Source organism: Pseudorca crassidens, chromosome 10 (assembly GCF_039906515.1).
Source record: "Pseudorca crassidens isolate mPseCra1 chromosome 10, mPseCra1.hap1, whole genome shotgun sequence".
In the NCBI taxonomy this organism is placed as follows: Eukaryota; Metazoa; Chordata; class Mammalia; order Artiodactyla; family Delphinidae; genus Pseudorca; species Pseudorca crassidens.
Window position 1 is genome coordinate 14,935,927 of NC_090305.1, and position 20,037 is coordinate 14,955,963.

Below are 20,037 nucleotides of genomic sequence, written 5' to 3' on the forward strand. Positions count from 1 at the left end.
AGCCCTGACTCCGGGCTAGAGCAGCAAGAGCCTGTCATCCACATGGCTCAGAATAAAAGGGATTAAAAAAAGAAAGAAAGAAAGAAAGAAGATAAAATAATGAAAATAAAAAATAATTATTAAAAAAATTTTAATAAAAGAAAACAACCAAACCAAAAAACAAATCCACCAATGATATCAACTGCTAAAAACTATACTAAAGAAAAAAATAAATAAAAACCAGAGAGACAGAACCCTATGACAAATGGTAAAAGCAAAACTATACAGACAAAATCACACACAGAAGCATATGCATACACACTCACAAAAAGAGGAAAGGGAAAAATATATATTTATCGTTGTTCCCAAAGTCCACCTCCTCAATTTGGGATGATTCGTTGTCTATTCAGGTATTCCACAGATGCAGGTACATCAAGTTGATTGTGGAGCTTTAATCCGCTGCTCCTGAGGCTGCTGGGAGAGATTTCCCTCTCTCTTCTTTGTTCTCACAGCTCCCGGGGCTCAGCTTTGGATTTGGCCCCGCCTCTGCGTGTAGGTCGCCTGAGGGCGTCTGTTCTTCGCTCAGACAGGACGGGGTTAAAGGAGCCGCTGACTCGGGGGCTCTGGCTCACTCAGGCCGGGAGGAGGGAGGGGTACAGAGTACGGGGCGAGCCTGCGGCGGCAGAGGCCGGTGGGACGTTGCACCAGCCTGAGGCGCTATGTTTTCTCCCGGGAAAGCTGTCCCTGGATCCCGGCACCCTGGCAGTGGCGGGCTGCACAGGCTCCCGGGAGGGGAGGTGTGGATAGTGACCTGTGCTCGCACAGGGGCTTCTTGGTGGCGGCAGCAGCGGCCTTAGCGTCTCATGCCCATCTCTGGGGTCCGCGCTGATAGCCGTGGCTCGCGCCCGTCTCTGGAGCTCCTTTAAGCAGCGCTCTTAATCCCCTCTCCTCGTGCACCAGGAAACAAAGAGGGAAGAAAAAGTCCCTTTCCTCTTCGGCAGCTCCAGACTTTTCCCGGACTCCCGGCTAGCCGCGGTGCACTAACCCCTTCAGGCTGTGTTCACGCCGCGATTCCGGATCAGACCAAAGCCCGAGCCTCAGCTCCCAGCCCCCGCCCGCCCCGGCGGGTGAGCAGACAAGCCCCTCGGGTTGATGAGTGCTGGTCGGCACCGATCCTCTGTGCGGGAATCTCTCCGCTTTGTCCTCCGCACCCCTGTGGCTGCGCTCTCCTCCGCTGCTCCAAAGCTTCCCCCCTCCGCCACCCGCAGTCTCCGCCCGCGAAGGGGCTTCCTAGTGTGTGGAAAGCTTTCCTCCTTCACAGCTCCCTCCCACTGGTGCAGGTCCCGTCCCTATTCTTTTGTCTCTGTTTTTCTTGTGCCCTACCCAGGTACTGGGGAGTTTCTTACCTTTTGGGAGGTCTGAAGTCTTCTGCCAGCGTTCAGTAGGTGTTCTGTAGGAGTTGTTCCACGTGTAGATGTATTTCTGATGTATCTGTGGGGAGGAAAGTGACCTCCGCGTCTTACTATTCCGCCATCTTGAAGCCCCTCTTCCTGACAGGAAGCTCCTCTTCCTGCCTTTTATCTCTCCCGTTGCGGAGCACAGGCTCCGGATGCGCAGGCGCAGTGGCCATGGCTCACGGGCCCACCTGCTCCGCGGCACGAACCCGCGTCCCCTGAATCGGTAGGCGGACTCTCAACCACTGCGCCACCAGGGAAGCCCATTTCCATACTTTTTGGCATTTTTGACAACTTCCCCAAATTAAATTCTAAATGAAGTCTTTCTGACCGCGCCTGACTTTGAGATTTCCCAGAGGGCCCCTGGAAAATCTCAAAGAATTTGTCTCTTACCTTGTGAAAAAGAGGTGTAAAACTAATTAGGTTTGGAGGCTTCCCTGGTGGCGCAGTGGTTGAGAGTCCGCCTGCCAATGCAGGGGACAAGGGTTCGTGCCCCGGTCCGGGAAGATCCCACATGCTGCGGAACGGCTGGGCCCGTGAGCCATGGCTGCTGAGCCTGCGCTTCCGGAGCCTGTGCTCCGCAACGGGAGAGGCCACAGCTGGGAGAGGCCCGCGTACCGAAAAAAAAAAAAAAAAGCTAACTAGGTTTATTGGGGATGTTAAATTACATGGGAAGCATTGTCAAATAAGAAGTGATGGTAAACTTTCTTAGGTCATATGTGTATGACTATTCTGGAAATTGTATAAAGTTCGTAGAAATTTGTCAATACCCTCATCATCTGGTTACCATGTTAGAATGTTGTAGTCACAGAAATACCTGAATTTCCTAATCAAATGAACTTTCATCAGATCTTTAACCATGGCCATCTTTAACCATTCACAGACAGTTACTGGTTTACTCTGATTCTTCCTGGAAAGCATTTACAATCAGCTACAGGTGAGAATGCTCCACGATGGCGTCACCTGAATAACATTGAGACCCTTCCACTGGACTGAGCAAGAGATTCCAGAATTAATGAAAAAACGGATGGATTCATAAAACTGCTAATTCAAGATCAAGCAGAATAAGGATTAATTACATGGAACTGAATGAATTAATGAAGATGACTAATTTTTAAATGACTTTGTGTGAAACATGACTGGTTCCTTAATGGATTGTTTTCCACATTTAAGGAAATCTTTTTTCTCTTAAGCTACGTGCAACTTAGAGCAATTTGATAAAGTATGCCTTTGTGAACAAAAATGAAACAATTGCTTTTTCTCCCTATTTGATCCCTCCAGAATTCAAAAACTCTTACCGTATATTCTTATTTTTATGGCAGTATAGTTATTTGCATACGCTCAATAAGAATCTATTGTCCTGGTAACAGAATACAAAGGAAACACTGGTTATTTTACCAAGGCTTTGACTGGAATGTCATATTTGGGAATTTGGATATTTAGGAACTCGGGTTGACTTTTTTGAGCCAATAAAGCCCCTTGAAGAAATTTCTCATACTTTTCCAGGTACCAATCCCTGGTAAGGGATTCCAGCCTTACCAGGTAAGTAAGGAAGGTCACTTCCTGGTAGGGCTCACAATGTAAGGATATTTTGGGGACCTTGAGAAGAGAGGAATTTACCCAAATCCATAGGTAATACAGGCAAAGTCTGATGGTGAGTTCTTAGCTTAGCTTCCCAGTCTCTAGAGGCTTTCCAAAGTCCAAACTGAGATTCTTTATGAAAAGTTCCAGCAAAGCAGATTTCACGATTCTGATTATGTAAATAATCAGGCCAAGTTTCATAATGCTTGGCTTATACTGCAAAGAAATTAGTGTTACTTCAATTATCTTTGATAGAAATGGAGGTGACTAGACAAAAAAAATTATATTTTGATGGAAAACTATAGCACACTCTTGTGGGTATTAAATTCTAGTCCTATTCATGGTCTTTCAGGTCTTGTTACCTACTTGTACACTAGCATGGATCCTGAATTCTAGTTTCTTCCAATATCTAGCTACCTCTCTCCAAAACTATTATTTCCAATTTTTCTCTCACCCTTCTGAGTTGAAATCACTAAAAATTAAAACTGCCCTTTTTCCTGCAGCCCTGCAAGCTGAAGTTGGACAACTTGATATAAACTTCAGAGAAATCACGACAGCTCATGTTTGGACAATTTTTACAGCTGTTGTTGTGTGGGCCACTCAGAAAGTTTACCAGAATAATCAACAACATTCCCAGAGACATTCAAACTCCAAACCAGGAAAATCTGTAAGATTGCCACTGCTTGCCCTCACTCCTGAAGACATACTTTGAGCCTAACATCTAGAAATGCCCTCAGGACTCAAAAGCTGAATTTATAGTAGTTTGTTCTAGCCATTAACCTTTGTTTTTCTTTTGTTTCCATGGAAATGCCCAGCCCTAAGAGATTAGTTCAACTGATTATGAGACAATTTACTAACTCAGTTTCTGGACTGTGAAACTTCTTAGGGAAGTTTCAGATGGAGGAATGTTCGTGCTCAGGACACACTACCCCGAAACATGGAACCTTGGCATATTGAATATTTTAAGCTAAAGGACTTCTGAGAAAATGGCAGAAGCAGGAAGGTCACTCTGCCCTTCTCCTCTGAAACAGATCATAAAACCCTCATGTGAGAGGTGCCTTCTCTATACCTGGAGGAAAGAAAGATCCTTATCTCTGAAGTCACAGGGACACCAAGTAGAAGCCAAACAAAAAAATCTTGCTAAGTTTCCCCCAGTTTACTGCACTTATACCCTTTGTCCTATCATATTCCTCATGAATGTCCACTCTTCATCAAACCTAGCATAAAATATAAGGTCTGTTTTTTCAGGTCTTCATTTCCTTATGAAGACTCCCATGTCACATAAAACACATAAAAAGAGAGAGAATCATACACACACAGAGAGAGAGAGAAAATGCAGTACTCAACGTGAGTTGACTGGTCAGCAGATTCCTTGGTTTGGAGAATATGCTCCCACCAAATATATATCAGCATATATTACTATAGCATCTCCCTGCTCTGTCATCATCGAGAAGAGACTGAACAAAATTTGGAGCAAGATCTTGTCAAACCCTCACTTAACATTTTGATTTCATGACTACAGCTCTCACTGTTGCCAGTTCAGAAAGCTTTCCTTTCGTCTTGTACTCAATGTGACTTTTAAATAATTTTAGCTATGTTCAGCATCACAGAAGCTGGTTTTATGGAATCCCAAAATTGCAGAATACAAAGGGGCCCTAGAGAATATGGTTTAAATTTATTATGTTGCTTTATTGGGTCAATTCTCATAGTTTTGCTGTAATCCTCAGGTCCCTTGAGATTCAATGCAGTTTTTAAGAGTGGTGATTATTTCATTTCTTATACTTGGAACTGGATTCTTTGAAATTAATTATGCAAAAAAAAAACATAAGGAAAATTTATAGAAGTAAAGCATCTTGGTACTGTATGAAAACTTAAAGATCTTCTAGTCAAATTCTAACTACCCCCCCCCCCGCAAAAAAAGAGGCACCAACCTCTTATTATTAGGGCTTCCCTGGTGGTGCAGTGGTTGAGAGTCCGCCTGCCGATGCAGGGGACACGGGTTCGTGCCCCAGTCCGAGAAGATCCCACATGCCACGGAGGGGCTGGACCCACGAGCCATGGCCGCTGAGCCTGCGCGTCCGGAGCCTGTGCTCCGCAATGGGAGAGGCCACAACAGTGAGGCCCGCGTACCGCAAAAAAAAAAAAAAAATTCTTAACCCGACACGTGAACGCTTTCGACACAACGTGTCACCCACCTGCTAATTAAACACTTCCAATGATCAGAAAGTCACTTTCAGGAGGCTGCCCCTATCATCAAACTGAGCTGGAGTCGGTCTCCCTGTGCCTTTCACGGGCTGATAGAAGTTTACAGCAGTTGTTATTTTAATCTGACCTGAATCCTCCCTCCCACACACACACCCCGCCGCACCTCACCCCTCACCTTGTCCATGACCCAAGCACACTGGGGTAGAGTCTTTTCCAAGTATTTTTCTGGTTGAGTTGACAGTGAAGAAGCTCCTTTTCTCTCTGGTTTTCTAAGCTTGATGGATGGGAGTTCAGATCACCCGGCAGCAGTAGGAGAATATGAAGTCTGTTCCAAAAGCAGGGATCAGAGTAAGAGCGGCGAGAAGGAGACAGAGAAAGAGAACACCTTGGTTCCAGGGCCCTCTCTGGCTAGCCCTGCTTCTGCCTTTCCCACAATTTAGTTACGTGAGCCCTTAAACCCTCCTGTTTGCTTAAGATACTGATATTTCAAGTTACCTTGCTGTCACACACAAACATGAGACTTGGTTGAGTAACAAGTCTAATTCATCCTCTTTCAGATAGCTCTTAAAAGCCATCATTAGAGAGATCATATTTTAGTTGTCCAAACTGGGGCAATTTTGAGAGTGAAATACAACACAACTTGCGATTATGCGGGAACAACAGCCATAAACTTGGACCGTTCCAGTGAACTTATCGTTAGCCATCCCACCCCTATTCTTTCTAGTCCACGCATCCCTGATTCCTTCACGCTTTGTTACAAATCCCCTTGCCACCCTGATAGGTATTCTGTGAATATTTGGCAATTTGTCAGTGTCTCTCTTAGAATGTGGAAGCCAGAATTGAATCCAGTGCTCAAGCTGTGGTTGACAAGGGCAGCACATTACTTGGTTTGGAGAATACACTCCCATTGATCCCACTGATGCAAACTCAAATTGAATCTCACTCTAGCTCTGGGTCTCTCTCTTGAATAGCACTTTACATTGTGCCTGGCAGGTGGTTGGCGCTTAAGGACCAATGAATACATGGCTCATTTTGAGCTGGAGGTCAGCTATAATCCATTTTGCTTTTGAGGATTCAAATATGGAACCTCTTGTTTCTCTGTGTTAAAGTTCATCTTGTTACTTTCAATCTACTATATCAGTTGATATCTCACAGTATCATCATTTCTCCCAACTTCTGTTCTTCTATGAATTTAATAAGCATATCATCTATGTATCATTATTATTGATATTGATATTAGCTAACAGTGCTTCTTTTATGCCAGTCATTGTTTTAAGCATTTTAAACTCACTTAATATTCACAATAAAATTATGAAATGGATATTATGATTATTCTCATTTTACAGATGAAGAAACTGAGGTACAAAAAGATTAAGTAAACTCCTAAGGTCACAGAGCTAGTAAGTGACAGAGACAGTATTCAAAACCAGACATCTGGCTCCAGAATCGGTGCTCTTCCACGCCTTTCTATTCTCATCAAATTCATTGATTGCTAAGACATGGAACAGAACAGGGCCAAGGAGAGAGACCATGGGTCTCTCTCTCTCATCCCACCAGAGCCTGGGTACACAGCAAGCACTCACTGTGTATTTCTTGTTCCATCAGTTACTACTCTACCTAACTATATGATGATAAACATATAAAAAGAAAACGTCATACGTTTTGCTGAAGCCCAGATACACTCTTCTAGCTTAAGTGTTTTAAGTACTTGCAAAGCATCACCTTATTAATCCGATCTAGAATTCTTTCTTGGACCAATGTCAAACTCATAGTTTTTGTCCTGTAGAATCAACCTCCCTTCCTTCCTTCCTCCTTCCATCTCTCCCTCCTTCCCCTCTTCTTTCCTCCTTCCCTCCTTCCCACCCTTCCTTCCTTCCTTCCCTACTACATCCCTCCTTCCCTTCCTCCCCTCTTTCCTTTTTTTTTACTCTCTCTCTTTTTCTCTCATCCTCTTTCTTTTTCTCTCCCTCCTTTCTCTTCCTTACTTTCTCTCTTAAAGAAAATTGTATTTGCCTGACTCTAGTCTACTCTCCCCTGCTCCATGATTTCTTAAAGATCATAACATTTCCCTAGAAGTTCTCTCCTAGCCCAAGACTCTAATTTCCTTGGACAGAAATTTGAATTTATTTACAGATGCTAGATAATCTATAGCTTCCTCACCTGAGAAATTACAGTGCCCATCAAAAACTGCAAACCAACCAATGACCTGGACTAATTTAAAAGTCCTTCTTCTTTTGGTGAACATAATTTCACTTGGACAAATTTGTATCTCAACCTGGCCATTGTAAGAACAAGTCAAAACACAACGCAATGATACTGACCAATATGACGGGCACACAGAAAATGTACAGTGGTTACAAGGTTAATGGTTTCAAAGATAACAAGACAATTATTTGAATAACTCCAAATTTAAACATAAAAAGTGAGAAATAAGTGTAAAACACTCTGAGATATACCTGATGCTATGGCCATCCTAGATCCAAGTCCTTTTGGAGGAAGAGTATAGCAAAGTCATTTATGGAGGAGTAGCCACGGAAATTAGTTTACACAGACACAGGGCCTCAAATTGATTTGGACAATCCTGAAAGAGTTAAAAAGAACCAATATATAAATAAAAATGAAAAACATCACTCTTGACCAGCCTGTCTATTGGATGCCCAACACCCCGCCATGGGGAAGGACAGAGCAAAGTGACAAATATCGCCAGCTCGGAGAGGAGTTTTTTCACCTCTCCTCAAGGCTGAATAGAAGGAATTTAATTTGCCTGCTTGGCTCTTATGCAATGCCAGGTAACCGGAGAATAAAGAGGGCTTTGAGGGAGAAAGCCAGACTTCCCAAACACACTGCTGCAATCATATCCTCCTCTTGTCAGATGCCTGCAGACACAGCGACCAACGTGTCCTAGACTGCTTACTGCTATCACTCAGATGCATAAGGCTCTGTCTCCCATAGAGAAGGATGGGAGATATAAAGGCTCCAACCTCTCTCCTTGTGAAAACTCCACAGTGAAATTCCATCAGACAGAAGCCAGTTCTCTGCTGAGTGAATTGAGCCTTTTATCAGTCAGATTTGTATACATTATAGAAAGAGCCAAAGAAGGGAGTCACTGTACACCTCGAATATTTTTAGTTCCCCAGGATTAGTTGCTATTGGACTTAATGTGAGGGGAAGAAAAGAAAAAAACCAACTTCAGTCTTCTGTGTATATTGGTGGCTTTTTGAGGTCTCTAAGTTTTGCTGGACTTGCCTGCTTCCTTTTCAGATATACTCTGGTAGCACAAAGAGCATGCTATCTGTTTCATGTTCCAAATTTGACCCCGATTTCATTTTCATTTATTTTTCAAATAATTTACTGATGAGAGCGTGTGAGTGTGTGTGAATACATGCATGTGCACAAACTTACATTGACCTGATTTCAGTTTTGAGACTCATTCTGTTGACCAAAACAGCACAATAAAGGCATTTCAGTTGGCAGAATCAGCTGGGAAACTTTTGCAAGTCCCTCACTTTCTTCATTGACTTTAGTTATTGCTGAAGCAATTCCCTTGGGAAAAGAAACATGAAAACAAGCCAATGCATAAAATATGTGGATGCAGAGATAGAGCTAGTATTGATGTCACTAGATTTATAATAATAATTTAAAAAACCCGACTTTTTATACTTGGTGTCTTGCAGAGTTTGGGGAATAGAAATAATCCTTCTACCGTGGTATTCACTCCTATAATTATTTTAAATGTCAGTCTTACTACTTCCCCTACAACCTCCTTTCAATCATTCAACAAGTATTTATTGAGCACCTATTATGTGGCGGGCATGTACTGGGTGCTGAGGATATGACAGTGTATAAGACAGGCACGGTTCCCACCCTCCTAGCCTAGAGGATTTTCAATTAAAGAGATGATACAAGAGTCGTTACCATAAAATCCCTCGATCTAAGTTGTAGACACTAAAACTAGGGCACAATGCCATGTCTCTGGGGAAAGGAGAGGTGGTAAGGGGATAAATATCCTCCAAATAGAGTAATCTGTTCAGGAAGACATTTCTAGAAGCACTGTCTATATTACTCTCAGAGCCTGTGCATAGAAGAGGAAGTCTTTCTTCCACCCTCCTTTCGTTCTTCCCTAAGAGGAGGTGATATTAACAGATGAATCTGATTCCAAACTTGAGGTTGGTTTACATGTACCCCTAATCCACTTTGTATACTCTCTTCCAGTTTTTATTTTGATGCTGCTGTACCAATAAACTTCATCACAGTCTACTTCTTTGAGGTACATTTTCAGGGTACTAAAGTGAACATCCAATCTCTTTAGACCTAAATGGCTTTATGGGCATACAATCTGTTCACTCACACAGGGCCCCAAGCTCAAAAAGGTCCTGGGCTTTGTTTAACTTTCTACTGTTGCTGTCTTGAAATTCTTGATACTTATTGGACAAGGGACCCTACGTTGTCATTTTGCACTGAACTAGCAAATTATGTAGCCAGTTCTGTTTTTAGAATTAGTAGGCAACTGGTGGAAAGATTTGGACATGGTGTGGGTAGGTGGGTGGAGAGACTGCTGGGGTGCCAATTCTAAGCTCTTACCCCCCCCACCACTTAAGTTTACTAGAGACCCAAATTTTGGAGATGATGGCACTGGATAGTCAGTCATAGATGCTCAAGAAATAATTCATTAAGCAATTACTTTTCTAGTATTTATTTATTCAACAAAAATTTACTGAGCAAAAGTCTTGAAGATGGACCAAATAAAGCTTAAAGGTTTACCTCATTAATTGCATTTGAGCTCTTTGGCAGTATTACTCTAAAGGAGCAATGGAGAATACCTTACACATGATTATTAAATTATGTCTAACAATTTTATGTAGAAGGCAATGTTAAATATTAAACTTGGAATCAGAAAACCTGGTTTCCTATGCAGGATTTTTGTCTTATATGATCTTGTCTGGCTACTTAAGCATTTGAGGTCTCTGTTATCTTTCTATTAAAAAAAGATAATAATACTACGCTGCTGCTTGTTGAAAGGATTAAACAATATAGGTTAAAGTGCCTCTCAGAGTCTGTCTCTCAGAGTCTCTGTCTCTCAGACAGTCTCTGTCTCTCAGAGCCATATAGTAGGCACTCAATAAGTCATTGTGTTGGTTTGATGTACTTATAGGCCTTTCCTTAGAGATAGAAATAGAACTGCACTGTCTGAATCCACTGAGGAAAAAAGTGAGGTATTATTAACATATTAGAGGTTAAAAGATTATAATTTCTTGAATAAAAAGATTATAATTGTACTTAAAATATTTTATCTCTCCTTTATTCTTCTTCTCAACACTAACCAACATTACTACCATTGGATTCTTCTCTTTATTACTACAACAGGATTCTTCCATTTAAATAGCACTTAAATTCTCTATACATCCAAAGATAGAAATTCTGACACAAATTTCACTCACATTCCAGGAATTTTGTTTCTGTGGTGTGTGTATGTGCACAGCCATGCACAATTAATGAGAGTTTTCAAAGTAGAATCAAGTGAACTTGGCACCACCAGTTCCCCCAAATTACTACCATCGCTCTTTCTAGAACTCAACCAGTTAAGAATTTGGGGTTTCATCTCACGCTCTTCTCAGTCCAGTGCAAATCATTCCTACATCAGAAAACAAATAATCATTACTTGCTTTAACCAGTGTCCTATTAGCCAACCCAGAACATAGATTTTTTTACTTTTTTAATTTAAAAAGCAAAATTCAATCCATTAAATTGGATTTGGTATAATTCTAAGAGGGAACGCTATCATTATATTCAATTCCCTAGTTACTTTCCTTCTGACTTTGAAATGTATACATGAGGGTATCACTGTTTTGATGAGTAACAGAAAATAAGATCTCTGTCAGATATTACAGATGACTCCTGGTTCATGGAAAGCATTAATGATAGTCTCAAGAGAAAGGGCAGTTTAGGCAACTCCAAAGTAATAGTCATGGTTATCCAAGAGCTTCTATTCAGTGTTGCTGAGAGCACATTTGATCATAACTATAGACCATAGTGACTGCTCATGAAGTAAATTTCATAAATTGTAGAAGTTCTTTAAATATTTATTATAAAATATTTGGAAGGATTTTACGGAAGGGGAAGCTGAGGTTTAGAGAATTTGAGCAACTTGCCCAGAGTTACATTTGGACCTAGAAGAACCAAGCCTAAAACCCAAGTGTGTCAGACAACAAAAGTGGTGCTCTTAACTCAGAGTATTATCACCATGCCTCCCATTTTGCCATTTACCATCCGGCTCTATATCCCTGTTGACTTTCCTTCCCTAGAACTGAGAACGTAGGTAAGTGAGCTCACCTGCAAGGTTTACCACAGGCAGAAGAGCACCTGGACTGAAACTAGTTACCTAAATATTATATTCTCAACCTTGATGTTCAGATGAGATGTTTTCTAGACATCCCGACCCCTAGACCTAGCCCCATGCAGTAGTATATCACTAAAAACAGATTACTGCACATGCATACACATGCAAGCACAATCTCCTAATTTTCTTCTTAGAAATGAGAATAAGCTTTAGTTTAGACAATAAATACTTCCAAGGTACAGAAACTTTTAAACATGTAGCATCATCTTGCTATTTAAACAAATCAGTAATTTAGGAGTAAAAGTCAATAATCATCATGGAACTATCTTTGAAAATCAATTTATATTTTTCACATTCTATACTTCTAAATAAACCATTTGCAGTCAGGTTTGGCAAACATTCTTATACTCAATTTCATTCGAAGCACGTGTTCCACGTGTGAAGGATTCTTAGTTTACATGTTGATGTCAGCCAAGTTAAAACCTCCTTTGCCATCTGAATTATGTGAGAGCTTTCAAATCTAATGTGGAGTTTGCACCTTGCAGAAGGGAAAGACATTTTAATAAGCCTTATTGTATCCGCTGAAGGAAAATGAAATGAAATTTGCAGAGATATTTACTTTTTAACAAGGCTGGTGAGAAAGCTATATAGAAAGATAGATAGAACACCAAAAAGAGAACTCACTTGGATTTTGCCTTTTTTTCTCATATCTTGTTTTTCTCTCACCTCCTTTTCTCTGTCAACTTCTGCCCAGGCTGAAAGATATAAAGTCCTTTTGTATTTTTTCATGCCCATTCCCACAGCTTTTGCTTCTTTCTAGGAAGTAAAAAGAGGTCAAGACAGAAGACAGCAGAACACACTGGTTACTATGCCACACACACCAGAAAATCCCCAAGAAAACATTCAAGGCTCTATCCAAATTCCCACTGAAAGAGAGAAGAGGGTCAGGCCTGTGGTTATTTAAACTGGGCATCTCTGAATCAAAATAACTTCCTAACCCTTTTACTACCTTATGCTAGCTCACCCCTTTCAAAAATCTATAAAATTAGTTTCCTGGATTCAATAGGTCACTTCGTTTAAGCTTCTGTTCAAATGTCACACCTCAGGGTGGCCTTTGCAAAACACACTCTCCTTGATCCCACACCCTCGATCCCATTTTCTTAATAACAATGATCACTACCTGACATTTTACAATATGTTTCCTGATCATTTATTTGTTGTTTACTTCTCCTTCTGGAATGTAGGCATTGTGAGGGTAGATTTCTCTAACTGACCACCATACGTCCAACGCCTGGAACAGTACCCACGCGTGATAGGAACTCACTAAATATTTGTTGAATTAATGAAGTACCTGTGAAAACAAGCTGGACCGTATGGAGCTGGCAGAAGTATACTGACACGTTGGTTTCTGATGTCATTTCTTCTCACATAATTCCGCCTGAAGGAAACCTTTTCAGGAAGGCAATCTCGAGTCCAAGTTTCTTCCACGTCTTTCTTCTGTTCTCTGTGTAGTCAGCCCAAAGGATATTTGAGTTCAATTTGCAGAGAAATGCTATAGATAGAAATGATAATGTCCCCTCAGCTTAAAAGAGCTGAGCACGTTTTGAAAGCGTTTTATGAACTGGAAACCTTTCTATGAGGTATTTCACTACAGCCCCATGAAACCTGACAGCCTGCTGGAATTTCATCCTGTTAAATCTGGCAGTGTTTCCTTCCTCATGTAATGAGTTCATGTTTTCATTTAAGTTCATACCCAGATACAAATCAGTGTCACTGCCACAGGCAACGATTCACAGAATTCCCAAGTACTTGGGGCTGAGGGACTCAGGGTTTAGAAGCACAGATGCCAAATTCTCCTCTTCACATGGGGGCTCTGTGGCATTGACTGTCTTCTGCCCGCCTCGGTGCCAGGTCCCGGGGAGGCCATTGGCTAAGTGGGCTTCTGGCTTCTATCTCAATGCAAGCTAGTCCTCTCAAGCCTCTCTGGATTTCCTGTGGTGATCCCTCTTTGCATCCCTCTGAGAAAGAAACAATAATCACGATTTTTTTTTGTCTCCAGGAGGAGAGTTCAAGAGCACAAGTGGTTTTAGTTAGGGATTCAATAAACACTTTGGCAGGAATGAGGAAAGCAGTGTACAAAAGACCTAGTTTTTCTTCCAGTTCTAGTTTAAGGTGGATATTTTCACGTGAGGCAAATTGGGCATCGTCGATACGATGAGGGACCACCTCTGTCCTTGGCTGATACACTAGGTAACTAAAATCTAATCCCTAGTCAAAGGCTATTTCTTCAAGTGCCATTAGCGATAAATGATGGTTATTGCAGCAAAGATGGTAACAATGACAGGGAAAGCACCCAGTGTATGAAAGTTCTGTCCTGCCAGTGGGGAACTTGTCCCGATTTGCATTGACTTCATGACTTCCTGCAGGCAAACACCTGGAGACTCTTTCCTAGAGGTACTGCTGAGCACAGGACAGTGCCATCAGGGTGTCTTCACCACTTAGAGGGGTGGGATAGGGAGGGTGGGAGGGACATGCAAGAGGCAGGGGATAGGAGGATATATGTATATGTATAGCTGTTTCACTCTGTTATAAAGCAGAAACTAGCACACTACTGTAAAGCAATTATACTCCAATAAAGATGTTAAAAAAAAAAAAGCAATACAGCCAGCTCTCCCCTTTCCCAAGCCGAGTTCTCAGACTGCTAGGAGCTGATTTGGAGGAGACGAGGTTGAAAAATAAAAGGATAGTTAGAAGAAAGTTTAAAAAAGAATCCATTTTTCTTCTTTGTGTTCAAGAGAGCAAGCTAATTTATACACTCACATTCATATTTTACTAGTTTTTTTGCCCAGCACTAAATTTGTAACTCTGAACTTTCCTTATCACAGGATTGAAGCTGTACTATTAGGAACCCCAAATTTCAATACTGATAATCCCATCACTGTTCTTGATTCCAGGAGAGGCAGACACAGAGCCCACCCTGAGCCAAGGGTTGACATCCCTCTCTGAGTTCTGTCCTTGGGACCCCTCCAGTAGATAGATGGCTGCATTGTGGCTTGGGCCATATTTTCTTTGTCTGCACCATTTATTTAGATGCCTAGTGATGACTGACAAAACGTGCTCTATAAAACAACAGTTATTTTTCTACTCTTCCTTTAGGGAATTCTTATAAATTCGAATTTGGCTTCACTACCTAGAGATCAATATGCCACAATTCTTGTCTAAAACTGCATGCTTTCCAGATTGTCCCATAACAAGCTAAAATATATACACATATATTCCTTTTAATCTGACAGCTCTGTATCAATGTGATTCATTTATTAATCAATTAATGTGTTCATTCAACAATTATTTTATTGAACACCTACTAATTCCAGGCATTGCACTAGAAGCTGGACACCGCGACAAAGCATAAATAATACAAGTTCTTTGGTAGGTATTAAAAATCTGGGGCTAATATGGGAAATAATCAGTCATTAAAGTAAACTGGACATAATGCAGGAGAAAATATATGAAAAAGCCACTGCAGACCCTAAGGCATGTGGTTTAAGGCATATTCTCTATGTTACAGATTCTATTTTGCTTATTCAAATAATTCTTGGAATTTTGAAGGGTTACATTTAAGTTGTCCTATCTCAACCCAACATTCAGGTAGTGGGCCCCTTTTTTAAAACTGTGTTTTATCAGGAGTTTTGATCTGGTGTGACATCAGTGTGCCTGTCACAAGAAACTGTTCTAAGTCCAAGGAGATAAACTATTGTCTCCATTAACGAGGTCACACCTACAGAGACACTGGGTTTTCCCTTGGGGCATTGGAAGGTGTTAAGTTCACAACCCACAACCTGGGGCTGCAGTTGAACAAACTGAATAGTGGATTCAGACAGCTGCAGAAATGGCAAAGAACCCATCACCCTGCGGAGAGCCACGACAGAAACCACAGAATTTTCTCCTGCAACCTTCCAGACTGTTCAGATAGGCACTCAGTGATTTCAAGAAAGAATATGAGAGGGAAGAGGGAAGACTGGGATAGATCTTAGCATGAGCTGTGAGGGGAACCACACCAAGGGAGGGAACGGCTGATGCCCAGTTGTCAGTAGAAAAGGAGGGTGACGCTGTTACAGAGCTAGAAGAGGTCAATAAATCACTACCCTTATCTTGTGAACAGAGCCTGTGACTTCAAAAATTAGCTCATTTATTCTGCACAATTAAATTTATTGAAGTGTGACAGAAAAGTTTAGCAGCCAGTGGAGCATAAAGCCGCCAACAGCCGAGGCGAGCATCTGAGTGAATGACACAATTAGTTGATTTTCATTTTATTTATCAATATAATTATTGAATTGTATTTATCCTTTTTCACAGATTTCTACAATTATTACCGCTTGGGCCTCTAGGGAAAGAATTAGTCCAAATTTTCAGTTGAAGTTAATGTGATTATGGAGCTGCTAATAAAAGGAAAGTTCTCTAAAGTGCTACACAATCTTGTATTCAATGTCACTCCCATCATCGGGCTTAGAAATTCAGTCCCCTTTCATAAGAATGTGGTAAATTGAATTTAAATTTGTGAATGTGACAGATTCCCTAGGTGGGGACTGAACTGGGGATGGCCAGTGCCCGCCCTCAGGAGAGGGGCTTTAAAGCAGCTAGAGATTTGTCTTGTATTGAAAATTGGAGATTACGACACATTTTTTTTTTTTTTTTGGTTTTGAAAATGATGAAAAAAGGAATCCTGGAATTATTTTCAGCCTTAACGAGGTTTGGGAAAGAAAGAAGACTAGATGGGAATGCTTGCTTTTTTATCTTCCCCTTTTCACTACCTGGCATTCCGCCGTATCCCTGAGAAAGCCTGTCACAAAGATAGAACAAATAAAAGTAAGACAGTATTCATATTCCAGAGGGAGATGGAGAGCGGCCTGCCGCACAGTTTCTGGGAGACTAGTTTATCCCCCTGAAGCAGCAGCATCTGAATACACCAGCTGTCTGGGTCTGAATAGTCTTCTCCCCATGAATCAAAAGACTTATAGGTGCCGATGTACACACTTCCTGCAAGGTCTGAAAAATGACCCATTTCCCACAGGGAACTCAATCTCATTCATCACCCACAGGCCTCTCAGTTAAATATTTTTTATCTTCGGCATCTGAGAGATGCTTAGTTTCTCTGTTAAGGTGGAGTGGAGGTAACTCAGGTTCAACTTTTAATACACCCAACCAGGTACACAGTTCCAAAGAAATCTATTAAAGCAGTTATCTTTAGGCTTAGAATCTGTAAGGATGTGGGATCTCGTTACAATGAAGATTCCCAAATTCCTCCAAGAGAGGAATTTGTTACTCATTTTTAAATGAATAAGAGACTCCTTTGGCCACGGCCTCGGAATCAACTTCAAGAAGTCTTGAAAGTGTAAAGTAAATCATGTACTTGAATAGTGACGGCCCCTCCAAAGAGCAGCAGTCCTGTTCTCCATGAAACCTGGGGAACTGCTGACTCGCAGGTGAAGACGAGAACACCAAATTTTGACCCCGATATGGGTACCTAACATGCAAGCTAAAGCAAGATTATCACTGCCACATTTTCATGAGTTACCATTTATCCAGTTATTATTAATATTTGATAATACTCAGAGTTAAGAGCTAACATTTACTGTGTCCATTATGACTTAAAATAATTCTGTATTCCTCTTTTGCTTCCACTCTCGTATTTAATCTAACAGCAAGACCGGTCTACCCTGCATCCAAAATATATCTCAAAACCATCTACTTCTTTCCATATCCATTAGTTTAAGTCCTTAATTCCTCACCTGGGAGGTCAGAGTAGCTGCAGCAGAATGGGTGGGAGGCAGCTGGAAGTTCGAATCTGTGCGATAGCCAAGGACCAGGTTAAGTAGGGCCTTGTAAGCCTTCAACTTTGGATTTTATTCTAAATATGATGGGAAGTCACTCAAGTGTTGAGATGTCATGATCATCAAGATCTGACTCACCCTTTTAAAAGATTCATTCTGACAGCTCAATGGAATATAAGCTGTACGAATGTATATAAAAATAAGTCCATTTTGAGATTAAATTCTGAAGTCACAGGACAGGATTTTAGAAAGGTACCCTAGCCCATTGTTAATTGCAAAATAAACATATATCCAAAGGGAGTGAGGAAGAGGTCTTCTTCTTTTGCAATTCTTTTGCAATTCATGGGCTACTTCTGACATGATTCTACCTAATCTTTATGCTATAATAATGCAATTTTTGATACATACTTTGAATTATATTTCCAATGATCACAAAGGTTTAGTTATCTTTTCTCTCCCTGTATTTTTTGAGAGAGTCTAGCAATGAGCTGCATAGTTAGATAAGATGGAATAACCACATAATTTGTGGGAGGATATTAAGTTAACCCCACAGAGTTTGTGGTAGACATCTATCATTCATAAACTTCTATCATCCTAGGCTACCAAGGCAGAAGTTTTCATTAGTGGCAGGCCACTCACTTTCCAACCCATCCATTTTTTTAAAAACTGAGGGAGCTGGGAGAGGAAAGAGGAGCATAGACTATTCACAGGTCATTGGAGGAAGGCTCGACTCTCTTCTGTGATGACTGGACCTCGTCATAAGAGTACAGGGGCTAAAATTACACACGGATGGAATAAATGGGCCTCTCTTAAATAAAAATAGAGAAGATCAAATATTTCACTTCAAGTTAAAAGAGCAGAAGAAGATAATGGAGTCTACAATTCTATTTTGTAGTGACCCAGTTGTACCGATGACCCGGGGCTCCATGTCAATTTACAAGTGTGCACAAATTTCAAACACAGCTTTCCAGCTGTACATGGACAAGTTAAATAAACCCTAACAGTCCTATTTTGAATGTAGCATTTCCCTGAAAGTTTGCTTCTGTGGCAGATACTTTAGACCTTGAGGTTGTTCTTGGTTAGCTTGCAATTCAAACTCTTAATAATACACAAGACCAAATGTATATGTTGAAATATCCAAGAAATTGCCATTTTCTTTTGAGTTGGATTTCCTGGAAATCTCTCATGGATTTTAATGCATGTGCTATAAATGCACCAGCTTTTGCATATTGTTAGGACAATTGCTTAAGCCCTGGGCTGCTATCTTTCTCCAAAGGATAGGTTATGGCCATATATATTAAGACACAACTCCTTTTAACCTTCTTAGATTCCCTCAGTACTGGATTTTAATAAAACACCACACCATGGGGTGCAGTATCAGCTTCTAGAGAAGTGGTGGAAGGCCCAAATGACACAGCCTAGAAGATAGAGTTAGCTCCTCATGGGGTAGAACCTGGCCAGTTGGAAATGGAAGATAGGAGAGAGCCGGACAAATAAGTTTCCCCTTCTTTTTGTGAGTTATTCTGGGGTGAAGTTTCTTTGCATAAACCTTCCAGAATATCCCCATGTACAAAATTAATGATGCTACTAAGTAATCTGCTATGGCTTGTTATAAAGTGATAATACATTGCTTCCATTTCACCTTGCTTTCCTTATCTTTTGCTCTCACCTTCACTGCCCTGGACATGTACCTCCAAGGAAAGTGTTAGCATCAGTTCCTTGTCTCAGGATCTGTCTTTTAGAGAACTCAAGCTAAGACACAAAGTTTTCTATAGATGTGGAGGAGGAAGGGAGCCCAACCAGCTTGCCGCAGCCATTAGGATCCTTAGCTCCGAGTGAGCATCAGAGTGACTCGTTTATTAATAATGCAGTCCCTCTCACCACCTCCTCTGCTCAAGCCAACCTGAGACCTACTCGGTTTCTAAAGGTGGCGCACTCACAGACTGAAAAATCTCCTCCAATAATTCTGATGTGATCATAGGTTGCCTTCAGTCTAGAGAACCAATACTACTCAGACCTCTGAAAAATTAAGGAAAATAGGAATGGGGACTAAGGAGTCCAGGAGACTGTTACATTCTTTCCCCACTAGAACCAGTCAGCTAGACAGGCTTTAGAAGTTTAGACTGAAACGCAAATATACCTAAGAGAACAACATATACCCTTCACAGAGTAATATACCATGTCAAAAATGTAATAAAACTAAAAAGTTAATTAATCTCATTTGCCTTTCTGACTAGAGAAACCCAGAGAAGTGGCTTCCTAAATATGACTTACATGCTTAGTGACAGACTTGAAACTAGAGGCTGCCTCACTATTTTTCAGGCTAAGTTCCCACTCTACTCCCCACTAGGGTGACAAGTCTGGGATAAGAGATGGGTTGCCATAAAAGCTTGAGTTGAAGAAGGAGTAAGGTTAGAATGGAGAAAACTGGCAGCAAAATGGAGGATGAGACCCTTCCAAAGCTACACTTTTCTTATGTCATCTTTGGGTCTGGAGTTGGCTTGAATGTCACATCTCCTTAGTAGAGCCAGGTGACCGCCACACTCCTGGGCTTAATTTGACCTCTGACGCACAAGTTGTAGACCTCTCATAAGGAGAGAAAGACTGAATAACAGCAAACATTTATTTTTATCTCACTATCTACGGGACC

At 41.2% G+C, this 20,037-nt stretch overlaps 2 long non-coding RNA genes across 3 annotated transcripts in view; one reads left to right on the forward strand and one right to left on the reverse strand.

Annotated features, from left to right (window-relative positions):
- The window catches only part of LOC137231615 (uncharacterized), a 100,171-nt gene extending 87,069 nt beyond the window's left edge, over window positions 1-13,102 (reverse strand). The window contains exons 1-7 of one of the 2 annotated variants that reach the window (XR_010946693.1): window positions 12,908-13,102; window positions 12,241-12,372; window positions 10,658-10,851; window positions 8,628-8,762; window positions 7,676-7,800; window positions 5,395-5,544; window positions 1,386-1,470 (exon numbers count right to left, since the gene is read on the reverse strand). This is a non-coding gene — a long non-coding RNA (uncharacterized lncRNA). The remainder of the gene's footprint in view (window positions 1-1,385; window positions 1,471-5,394; window positions 5,545-7,675; window positions 7,801-8,627; window positions 8,763-10,657; window positions 10,852-12,240; window positions 12,373-12,907) is intronic. The other variant, XR_010946694.1, reaches the window with a different exon arrangement.
- LOC137231616 (uncharacterized) overlaps window positions 1-20,037 on the forward strand; it is a 286,036-nt gene that overhangs the window by 200,726 nt on the left and 65,273 nt on the right. The window lies entirely within an intron of this gene.